The sequence below is a fragment of the Tyto alba genome, unplaced genomic scaffold (assembly GCF_018691265.1).
Source record: "Tyto alba isolate M040663 unplaced genomic scaffold, T.alba_DEE_v4.0 Super-Scaffold_3, whole genome shotgun sequence".
NCBI lineage: Eukaryota > Metazoa > Chordata > Aves > Strigiformes > Tytonidae > Tyto > Tyto alba.
The window spans coordinates 8,079,052-8,090,691 of record NW_024881304.1 but is presented as its reverse complement, the minus strand read 5'-3'; the positions used below and the strand labels follow the sequence as shown (position 1 = coordinate 8,090,691).

The 11,640-nt window shown below is 42.0% G+C and overlaps 1 long non-coding RNA gene across 1 annotated transcript; it reads right to left on the bottom strand.

Moving 5' to 3' along the window:
- Window positions 1–2,105: 2,105 nt before the first annotated feature.
- LOC116962071 lies at window positions 2,106–10,790 on the bottom strand. The gene is made up of 4 exons (XR_004407354.2): window positions 10,689–10,790; window positions 7,419–7,561; window positions 5,151–5,202; window positions 2,106–4,636 (listed from the first exon to the last, which is right to left on the bottom strand). It is a non-coding gene; the product is annotated as an uncharacterized LOC116962071 (long non-coding RNA).
- Between the last annotated feature and the right edge of the window lie 850 nt (window positions 10,791–11,640).

Below are 11,640 nucleotides of genomic sequence, written 5' to 3'. Positions count from 1 at the left end.
ATTTTGTGCATGCTTTCTTACACCATCAACTATGGAGCCTGGTAGATCTCTGCAGGCCTGAATAAGTAAGGGGATTATAGGGGATGATGGCTTTCAGGCATGCAGAGGGTTAATTGCTCTGTTGCCACATGCCTGTGTGGGAACACACATTGATAATCAATGTCCCTGAGTTCCTCTGACCTTCTTCTCCCAAAAGACATAACTGCCCTGATAAGCTCGTGTGTAGAGAGGAGCAGCAAAGCAAAAAATGAGGCTAATGTTGCACTTCAAAATGAATTCCCATTTTCCTACCCAAATACCAGGGAGGAAACATCTTCCGTGTAGCCCATGTGCTTATCATTTTACAGCCACAACATACTTCACTGTTGGTTTTGCCAAGCAACATGGCTGAGATGTAAATTGTTAGAAAGAAAGAAACAGCAGAAGGAGGTTTTTTCCCTTCTCCCTTCATTCAAATTTTTTTGCTGTATCATCAACTTTAGGCATCCAGCAAAAATAGCCGTGAAATATGGAAATGTCTTGTTCATAGCACAGTGATTTTTAAAGGCTTCTGCTGTGCAAATGCAGCTGAGATAGTCTCTTGTCATCTTCCACTGTAACAGCGCTTCCTCGCTATTTCACTGAATAAGCAGATACAACGGGAAACTATTCACCAAACTAAAACAACATCAAAAGCCCATTAAAGTTCTGAATTAAACTCTCCAAAAAGCATGGAAATTCACAGCAAAACAACAGGCACCCAGGATCTGTTCACAGCTAGCCATCACCCTTAACATTATCCAACTGTGCTTGCATATTGGATGGCTGGCACTTGGCTGCAAGTTTCTTAGATACTAGTGGGTTTAAACCAAAATCTTAATGGCCTTTTCGGCACTGCTCCTTCTTAAACACCCTGAAACTTTCCCCTGTTGCTCCTTTCTTTTCATGTCTGTTTAGCAGTACATGGACATAGCAGGATGCTAAAATCATCCCCTTGCAAAAGCAAAAATATTCTCAGTTTCCAGAAGGGGCTCTGTGCTGGCAGCATCAGTTCTCTCTGTATTCTTCTGCCCTGTGCAGACCAGAGATGAGACCCTTCTTTGCAACCCTTTCACTGCTTGCTCTGTCAAGTTAGTACTAGTTCTAGTGGGTGCTGTGGCTAATCACTCATCACATTATCTCTTACCCTTACCCTACTTCACTAAGACTCTTATGCATTAATCCAAAGCATCGTTTACCCCTGCAATCTGAATGAGAGACTAAAGGCAATGTAGGCATCTGCAGATAAATTAATACCAGGGAAGTAAGGTGTGGCTATAAATTAATTAAACCTCATTAAGCCCCAAGTAGATGTGGCCATTCACAGTTCAAGCGGCAGCATCATGTGATGCTAACCAGCTGAAGACCCTTTTAATGTTTAATGAGAAAATCCAAATAAATGGTTAGTGCAGTTTCATCAAACCACTTTGCATTTGCATTGTAATTATCCTAGAGGATCTTTCTCTGCTGGTACAATCCTGTGGCTGTTTCTCTAAATCTGCCCTGCTTTGCTGTTGCTCTGCCCCTAGAATCAGCACATCTGATCCTCTGAGCCAGTTTGGTAAGCTAAAGTGTCACAGAAACCTTTTATTTTTTTTTACTTTTTCTGGTGACTTGCTTCCCTTAACCAGTTCACTGGGTGTCTGCCCAAGGGCAAGTAGGAACACGGTCATGAATATGGAAGGGGTAGGACGATGGCAGGGTCTGCTGCCATGAAGCAGCACCCTGTTCTTCCTGAGCGGTCAGTTAGGCAGGGATAGCCAGGGAGTAGGGCAGAGGTTTAGGTCAGCCCCTTCTTGAATATCTGCTCCCAGGGTCCTAACTGAGCCTAATGGTCCTCTGGATGCTTTACATATTCTATCAATGCATTTAACCAACTCAAACTAAAAATCAAGAAACTACATTACCAAAGCTAACCTGTTATTGATCATTGTAGACTACCAAATGCAACTGTCAAGTCAGCAAGCAAATCTCAGTATGAGACTGGAGCTATATTAGGCAAATCATCAACTATGCAGCAGAAATAACCTGTCCTTATAAACCCCCGAAGTCATCCGAGAAACTGTTTTTACATGTAGTTTGGAAATGGGAAGCTTGACTTTATGCCTGGCTGTGCCCACTGCTATTCCCCTGCCCTTTGCTAGGACTGAAAATATGCAGACTTTGAATCCAAGCACCTTTGAATCTGAAACAAGGGCAGATAATTAAGAACAAATAAGCTTTATTTCCATCTGCTACCCCAAAGCAGAAAGAAACTAGATTTTTGATTCTAACAGGGACACAAGAAAAACTTGCATGATTTCAGGATCTCCCGCTTGGAACAAGAAATCAAAAGTCTGGGAGGTAGTTAGCTGTGTCTCCATTCCTCTTGTGCATCTTCTGTACTACAGTTTGACGTCTCCAAACATCCTTGCCGTCTGCAGAGACAGCAGGCTGTTTTGTGCTTCATTCACTGTAGGCTGTCAAAAAGGAGAAATCCCTGCCCTGCAGGCTCTGTCCTGGAGGATTTTATTTTACAACTCTCAGTTTTAAGCAAAGCCAGTATCTGTCTTCTCTCTGCAGATCTCCTGCATCTTCCTCTTCTTTTGCCTAGCGCTGTTCACCCTACCGGCAGGGGCTTCCTCGCCGTCTGCAACCCCATCCCTCTGAGCGCAACCACAAGGAGAGAAGAGCCTCATGTACTCAGCCCTAATAAGGAGCCTGCATCCATCATCACTCGTCCCAGCAGAAAATTCTTGGAAAGGGCATTAGTTTTTTCACAGCCTTTGTTGTACTGACCTGCCTCTGTAAAGCATAGGGAAGGTGGAATGAGAAAGAGAACGGAAAACTGCTCTGAGGACGACTTGTCCCTTTACTGGCACTTTTTCTGTGTGAAATCCAATACTGCATGCGAAGTGCATTAGTATTGTAAATCCTTATAAATGTCTGATAAAAGAATCAACCTGTCAAATAAATGAAAGTCTCCATATGCTAGATACGGAAATGCAATCTGAAATCCTTTTAAAGAGAAGCTGATAAATAGTGGGAATTCAGGGTGTCAGCAGAGATAGAGCTCAGATCACCCTGCCCCCTTTAATCTGATTTCCAGGAGAATCCTAGTAAGTACCTAGTAAGTAGGTCACAGAGCTCACGGGCCACTGAGATGTCCCGTCTTTGAGATGAGAGGGCAGTGGTAACACAGGCATGCAGGTGTGCTGACTCTATGTAGGCATCAGAAAACTCCACCGTGCAACCACAGGATACATTTCTTCTAGCTAAAATCAGTTTGCAAGTGCCCAGTGGCCTTTACACTGCAGGGAGACCCTTGTCATGCATCTCTGGCCACGATGCTTGTGTGCAGCGTTTGATACGATATTACTAAGGTGTATGAACTAATGGAGAGAGACTGGGACAGCAGCACTGGAGCTGCACCTATTCAAACTCATGCCACATCTCTCAGGCAACGTTTTGCATCACCTACAATAGAAGATTAAATTGGGCTGCCTGCTATTAAGATGTTTGGCAGCTGGCATCACAAAAGATAAGGCATAATTCACAGCTTGGTCCTTGTCCAACTCCACTGAACTCTGCTGGATCAGCCACTCGCTGTGATAAACGTCCCTGTGTTCTGCCTGGGAGATCTCTCATCTAAGGGACACAGTCACAGCCCTGGTTTGATCATGCTTTGTGAATGGCTGGGGCAGTTGTGCTGCTGGCATAGGAGAAAACAACAAATGAACACCGAAGGGGGCCCAAATTAAAACTACATTTGGGATGTGAGTGAGAACTGGGATGTTGCAGCTTGAGTGGAAAGCAAAGGACATGAGAAGAAACTTTCATAATGAGAAGGATAACTCTTAGTAGTTGATTTCTTTTAAAAATTATTATACATCCAATGCACAAGGGTCATTATGGGTAAAAGTTTCAGCCAAGTTTAGTTTTGCTTTGAGGATTTGTTGTGTTTGTGCTCCTCTGAGTTATCTCCGGCTTTCTCCCTTGGCTGATGTGCCTTGTAATTCCATCCAGCTCCCCTTCTGCTTCTCTTTCATTCTCTCTTGCTCATATATGCCCTTTTAAAACTCAGTTTTTCCTCTGTTTTCCTGACTTCCTCCTTGCTGTAGTCCCTCTTCTCCCAGGGGAACTCCTGGACTCAGCATCATATTGCCCTAGCAAATGACGGCATCAACATGCAGGGCTGAAGGAGACCTCAGGTGTTCATCTATCCCTCAGCCTGCTCAATGCAGGGTCAGCTTTACTTATGCCTTTCCTACAAAAGTCTTATGTAATTTTAAATATTCCCATGACAGAGACTCTGCAACCGTTGAAGGTAGACTGCTCTAATGTTTAAATACTTGCAGTTTTATGTAAATCGGTGTCCAGTGGGCACAACTACATATAACTGGACATCTTCAGATCATGCCTTTCACTTCTTCCCATGGCCTTGTGTCTTTGTGATATGATATTTTCACTTTAGCACAATAGTTTCTCAGGATAGCAGCCCCGTGTGACATTCAGAGAAGTCTCACAGAGTCTTCATGCCCTCACAGGTTCTAAGGAGCATAAAAGTCCCATTTCCTGGTGGATTTTGAAACTGGGCCAGATGCTCAGTCAGAACAAATCCAGGCTATGTCAGAGTTCTCTGCAGAGGAAATTAAGAAAAAAAAAAAAAAGTAATGTCCTTTCAGGTAATTCAAAACAGTTCACTTTTAACAAACAGAGATGTCATGCCTCAATTTGCCTTGATTTTGTGTCATATTTATAGCACATTATCTAATGAAAAAAATAAATGGAAAGTAGTTTCAAAATGAAAACCAAAAATATTTCACTTCCAAAATGTTGAAACAGGGCATTTCAACCCTTTCAAAATGATGCTCTAAATCTTTTTTTTTTTTTTTTTTCCTAAACCAAGAAATGCATTGAAAACAATCTTCATCTGCAGAACTTTTCAGTTTCAACAAATTGACACTTTTCACTGAAATTCATATATCTGTAAAGGTTTTTTTTTTTTTTTCAAAATCCAGGGATCTTAAACATTAATTTGTTGTTAGGCCTCAGAGCACTTCTGAGAGGTAGTTAAGTGTTATGATCCTCATTTTGCAGAAAGGGAATCTGACTCATAAAGAAACATAAAATGCAATTGAGTTCCCACTTACTTCAGTGGAAGAATTGATGTGCCCAAGGTCAGAGAGAAAGTCAACAGCAGAACTGAAGGAAAAAAAAACCCAGGAGTTGTGAAACCAGTGCCTTTTCTGCAACCACCAGACAGCCCTCCCTTGCAGAGTGATTAAAGCCCAAAGTCATCAACGTCTACTCTACTAAACCCTATCCTTAGACTTGAAGACAAAATGAAAACTGCCCCAGACTTGGAAAGAGACCGATATCTTCCTTTTCAAAGATATTTGGAGCCATGATTCAGCCTCATCCAGGCTCCTCTGCCCCTTGCAGACATTCAGCTGCTGTGGGGCAGATCCCATTTTGTTCCTCAGTAGTAGAAAACTCCTATTAACTGCCACAGGAGGTGGACCAAGCCCTTTGAACTCTTGTGGTTTAACTTGTGGTTATTGGTTTCTGCAGCAGACCAGCCTCTCTTTGCTCGTGCCTCAGGAATAAAGAAAAGAACAAAGCTGTCAGAAGGTAGTCACGTTTTATTGGAATGCTGAATAACTCATTTCTGGATTAACTTTGAAATTTATAGAGCTAGAAATATAGAATATACCTGGCATTGGAAAACAATATATTAGTGTGCACAGCTGCTGCACATAAGGTTTTAAGATATCGCCTTGTCAGTCCCTACATGCTACTGTGCCTTACAGGCATAGCTATTAAATCTCTTCTGACCTAGGATTGATGCAGCTTGTCCATGGCGACACAAATCCACCCTGTGCCCCCACCACTCCATCCATGCTGGCACCCATCTCACAAACCACCTAATGCTTGTTTCTCTGCCAGCCAGTGGTTGTGCTAGCTGCTTTCCCCATCCAAAAGCACAAGATGGGCTTGCAGATACCAATGCCACGTCCTGCAGAGGTAGTGCAGGGAGGTGAATATCAGTAGAGAGATAGAGAATTTTCTCCCCTCCCCACCCCTATGTGATCCTGTGCATTTCCCTGACTTTTACAGTCCTGCACCATCTCCTCTCCATGCAGTGCTGTACAGGCAGTGTTCAAGTGGCAGCTCAACCCTCCTGCATTTACCTTTGCTCCAGCACTTAAATTGGTCACGGGTTACTGTAGCAAAGACACGTTTTATGCTCTCCCTCTCCCCACCCCCATCATTTGGATTCACATAATCAAGCGACTTGCAGCTGAAATTGCTCATAGAAAAATAATTTAAAATTGGTTCATTAATGCTCATTTACACAGAATTCTTAAATATGATAAGAACATGAGAGCAAAAGAAAATGGATCTGAATGAGAGTAGGAGGATGTTGAAAGCAACTTTCTTGTAATTGTGAAATCTTGTGTCTAAATATGTTTAGACAATGTGAAATGTCAGTTTAAGAAGCTAGAATACATACAACCATCACAAGGGAGGAGATATCTTAAATAATGCAAATATCCCATAGCTTAAGCTTTTTTGTTTCCCTGGACGGTACAGGATTCTGATTTGGTATAAAACCAAAGTATCACAACAGTCAGTAGCTGCCACCTGCAATTGGAGAGATGGGATGAGAATAGTGCCTTTCATAAATAAGCTCATCATTCACACACCTATTTCTATTTGGCAACAGGAGAGGGCAAAATAAAGGAGGTCACCACTGACACAGATGGAGCTGTGCTAAGTGACACCAGCTGAGGATCGTTGCATCACATCAAGGCAACGGATCTGGGCTGATGTTTGTCACTGAAGGATCTGGCCCTGGAAATACATCATCACTGAAGTGCTAGCCACTGTGGCAACTAAGAGATGAGCTGCTATAGCCGGAGACCATCCAATCCAGTTGCTCTTTTCTTCTACATTAAAATTAACCACTGATCCAGTAAATGCAGAATACTGTCCCTGAAGATGGCCATATACTCATCAGAAGGAATAAAACTGCTGAAACACATCTAACTGTACAGTATCTTAACAAAGAGGTCCTCTGGCAATTACTTCCTGAGTTAGCCACTGATCAACTTACACCATGAAGCATGAGGATTGATAGTTCTTGTAATTTTATTTAATAAAGATCAATTTAAATAGCCTGCCTTAAAAACAAAAGGAAGGTTAATGAAGGTAGAGTCTTAAATTATATAGATCACAGCTCTGATTTTCATGCTAACAGAAAACAGATCAATGGCAACTGTGCTGTATAATTGGAAATGTAAGAAAACTGAAAACAGCCATACTGTGGAAAAGGTAATAAATACTGCTGGCAGACTGGAACGGGTGCTATCAAAGGAGGATAATACTGAACAGAAAAAGATGAACAAAAGTCTTACCAGAGAAGAGGCAGGAGAGGTCAGACTGAAATTCAATCAATGGGAGGCATGGGTTCTTCTGTATTACTTTGCCAAGTCATATCGGGAGTTGCAGTGCACCAGGGTCTACATCAGACCTGATTCACCATTAGAGTAGTGAACCTCTGAAAATAAGCACACATATATCTTCTCTGAGCATCAGTCAGGCTGGGGGAACTCTTTCGGTCCTGGCAGAATTATGTTCACAGAACCAAAAGGCACAGAGCTGCAACAAGGACCTGGGAGGAGAGACAGAGCAACACAGGCAGGGGAGAAAAGCTGCAAAGAGCTGTGTTTTCACATGCAGCCAGGTGGCTGAGGTTGGTGGTGGAGGAGGAAACGATTCAGGTTAATATCACACCTTGATGATGTGCTGCTGTGTTAATGCAACAGCATTAAGGGGGCAAGTTTACAACTGGTAGGATGTCAGGACGGTTCAGGGCTCGCCAACTTGCTGCTGTGCTTCCGTGTGTGGTTACCACAGTGGTGCCTGGCTCCTGGGTAAATATTCCTGCGTGCAGCTAACGAGGTGGCTCATTAGCAGTCTACATCGCCATTGATCAGACTTGCACACTTAGGCACAGGAACCACGTGTATGTTTGGCCCTGTGCTAGGTTTCTGCCTCTTGAAGGATGTTTAAGACATAATAGTTTAAGACATCCTGCCCTGAAAAAGAGAGGAACAGTGACGGCTAATTACTAACAAAAGGAGCCTTCTTTCTGTCTGATAAACTGGGCACTTCTTTTTTTTTTTCTGGCTTGTGAAGAAATCTCATACTGAATTGGACTGTAGTGTTCATTACAATTGGTCTTTGGAGAACTTGGAGAAGTCCTTTAAAGTCTCATCAAAGCAATATATGATATAGAGATGGTTATCCCATCTTTGTGTTGGCAGACACCTAAATAAATGCATTCATGAAATGAAAAATTATTATCTTTATCAAGAGGATCACAGAAGTGACAGGTACTATGGTGTTTCTAGCTTTTTTGGGACTGAGAGATAAATCAGCATGGGCAAACTTCAAAAGGATGATGACTTAGAAGAGCTTAGCATGTGGTATGGCTATCTCCCTGACCTCAAGGCAAGAAATAGCATGGGATCAAACCCTCTTATCAGTATTTCAGTGTAGACAGGCGAAACCTGACTGCAGGAAAATAAAGCAGACTAATTCTCAATCACATATTTCCTGATCACAGTAATAATCTATAGTTCAAGTTCAAGTTTAGACACAATATTTGGTTTATTCTTATTTTAACTGGAGTAAATGCTCAAGTATTCCTTTGTTCCATATGTACAATAACAGCAGCCTTGTTCTTTAGCCTTTACCAGTGAACACTAGAGTGGGTTTTCACTCTAGATGAATACCTATGTGAGGGACTTTCTTTTCTCACTGTCTTTACTGTCTATGGACTTGTGAGACATGAAAAACTCAGTTCTTATCACTCCACAACCCCTGACTATCTTTTGCATGTTAGCCATCTGTAACATCCCTCATTGCCCTGCATGAGAGGTAGCCAAAATTTGAAATAAAATTAAATGTATGCTAGTTACATCACTCTACTGCAGCTGCAGAAATACTGCTTCATCTTTTTACTGGTTATGGATGTTGATAAAGAATGCAGATGTTCCCAAAGTACTGAGATAAGCTCAAAATGCAGCTGCCTTTGGATCTTGACTATGCTATCACTTGCTGTTCAAGGACTGTCCAGACTTAAGTTTTGGCATGAAAACTTCCTTAGAACATCCTGCTCTTTTATTTCATGGAAAAATAAATCCACATCTGAGGTGAGGGATATTTTAGCTTTATCCTCCCTGCTTGGTCTGATCAAATCTTATTAAGTGTGTTTCTTCCTCCTGTTTTAATTTTTAAAATTGTATGCAAACAGCCTAGAAATGCTGCTCCAGCCTGGCTGCCGCTATAGTCAGGGGAAAGAAATGAGCACCTGCAGAGTATAGTCAACACCTAGAATTACAGAGAGCTAGTGCACATGACAGAAAACAGGGGGAAATATCTTCTGCTTGCTTCAGTCCCTAGCAAAGGGCTCTGCATTGTATCACCTTGATTTAGCAGAATACTCCTGCTATTATCTGCTGGCTATTTTCACAACTTCAAGTCAGCTGGGTGAATTTTTCAGGAAAAGAAACTTAAGTGTGTAACCACAGGAGGACTTTGCCTTCCTCTACCTGATTCATCTAAAAGTTAGTCATCTGTACCTAATCGTGACACCAATGCACTCTTTTAGTCAACAGAGAACACCTCAAATTGCTATTCCTTTCTAAAAGGATACCCAAGAAGGGTGATATGAGTATCCTTAAATGGAAAATTAAATATACATCGACAGGCACACATATATATTCCTATAGATATGAGGGATTCTACGACTTTTTCTGGCAGAATGATATGGTCTAAAAGATCTATTTGAGCTTTGTAGGCTAGACTCCTCTCATGCCTGCATAAATCAATGTGAATAAGTGCATTAAAGTGAAAGGAGTTATTCCAGCGCTAAGCACTGCAAAAGTAGTATAAGCCAACTCTCTGTCTGCTCTTCAGATATTATATATTCTTATATGGGTAAATTCTAATGGCTTTAATCCTTTCTGAATTCCAGTGCTGCGCACGTCAGCAGTCCTGCCTGGGGGAGTAGTGACCAGGGAATTCAGGATTTGGGCTGCCAGTCAGATGCATGTCCCACTCATCAGCCAGCATGTGCCTCTGTTTATTTTGGCATGCTGCTACCACTTGCACCCTCTCACAGCATCTGAAAAATTTCCTATTATTTCTTTTCAGTGTTTATGCTTTTCCAACACTGGCAGATGGTCATGTGCCACTCTCTACCCCTCTGTTTTCCACTTCTATATGTCTATAATTGTTGGCACAACTTCTCCAGCATTTCTTGGAAACTTTCAGCATTTAACTTTCTCAGCATGTCACCTGGTTTTGTCCCTTCAGAGCCATAAAAGGAAATGAATGCTTGGGGGGCAGACCTACATATATCTTTCCAGAGTGTATCATGTCTAGGTGGATGTAGTAAAAAAAAAAATCTATCTGTGTGGAGGAGGGCTGTCTTTCAACACATCCATTTGCCAGGAAAAGAAATATGGCAGTTGCGCTTATAAAAAAAAAAAAAAAAAAACCAACAAAAAACCCAACCAAACAAAAAACCTCAAAAATGGGCGGAGGAAAGGAAGCTAATTAGATGTATAAACCAGCGCTGAAAGAAGAAATAAAGAAATAAAGGAGTTAATACTCACATGCACTTTAAATCCTGAGGTGGCTTCCTCACTCTTACATTTGTGTTTAACAATGCACAAGTTCCTTGCTTGCTGAGTTCTTGTGCTACACCCTGAACTCAGTGGGAGTCAGCAAACTGGCCTTGCAAGGGGAGCAGAGAACACAGCATCTCTCCTATAACCAAACAGTGGCCTGGGAAAACCCCACAGAAACAACCCTGGAGCATGTTAGAAAAGTCCAGTGGAACAGAGAAACACAAAGCTTTGAAATTAGGGCATCTGTGTCCCTCTCTAATCCACATGCCCTGCACTGACAAATACTTGATTGCCTAAAAAATTTGCAGGGATAGTCCTTCCTGAAATACACCTCTCCACTGCATTTCCCTCTATTAATAATCAACTGGCCTGGGAGATCATTTGCTGTTTGCAATGCAGCAATAAGTGCATATTCTGGACAAACAGAGCTTGTTAAGAAAGACTTTTAGGTCTTCTTGCTGGCCTCGTTGCTAGGAAACTGGAAGAGCTACTGAAAAGCTACTTGAATGTGGTGGAGTATATTGCTGCCAATCAGTGTCACTTGCCCTAGGTGATAGCCTGCAGCCTATAAAAATACTGAAACATACCCCAATGCCATCATGTTAGTATTGGAGATGTTGTGAGGACATGTGGTTAATTAAGTGGCCTGTGTTTGTGTGTTTGGAGCTCAGGAGTCCAGCGTAAATGCCTCCATTTAAAAGACACTGGAGGAATGTTTCAGATAAAATAGGTTGTATGAATTACTGCCCTGGCTCATTAAATCAAAACTGATCAAGGTGTGAGTTTGCAGCAGGGTGGTAGAAATCTCTCATGCATTTTTGCAATACAAGCACAGCCCCTCAGTCTTACACTGTGTCTGGATTTGGTTCCTAGCTGGAGCCTGGGAAGTAATTTTGAACAGGGTGGCAGCTCTCCTCACTCAGAGTCACCATGCTCA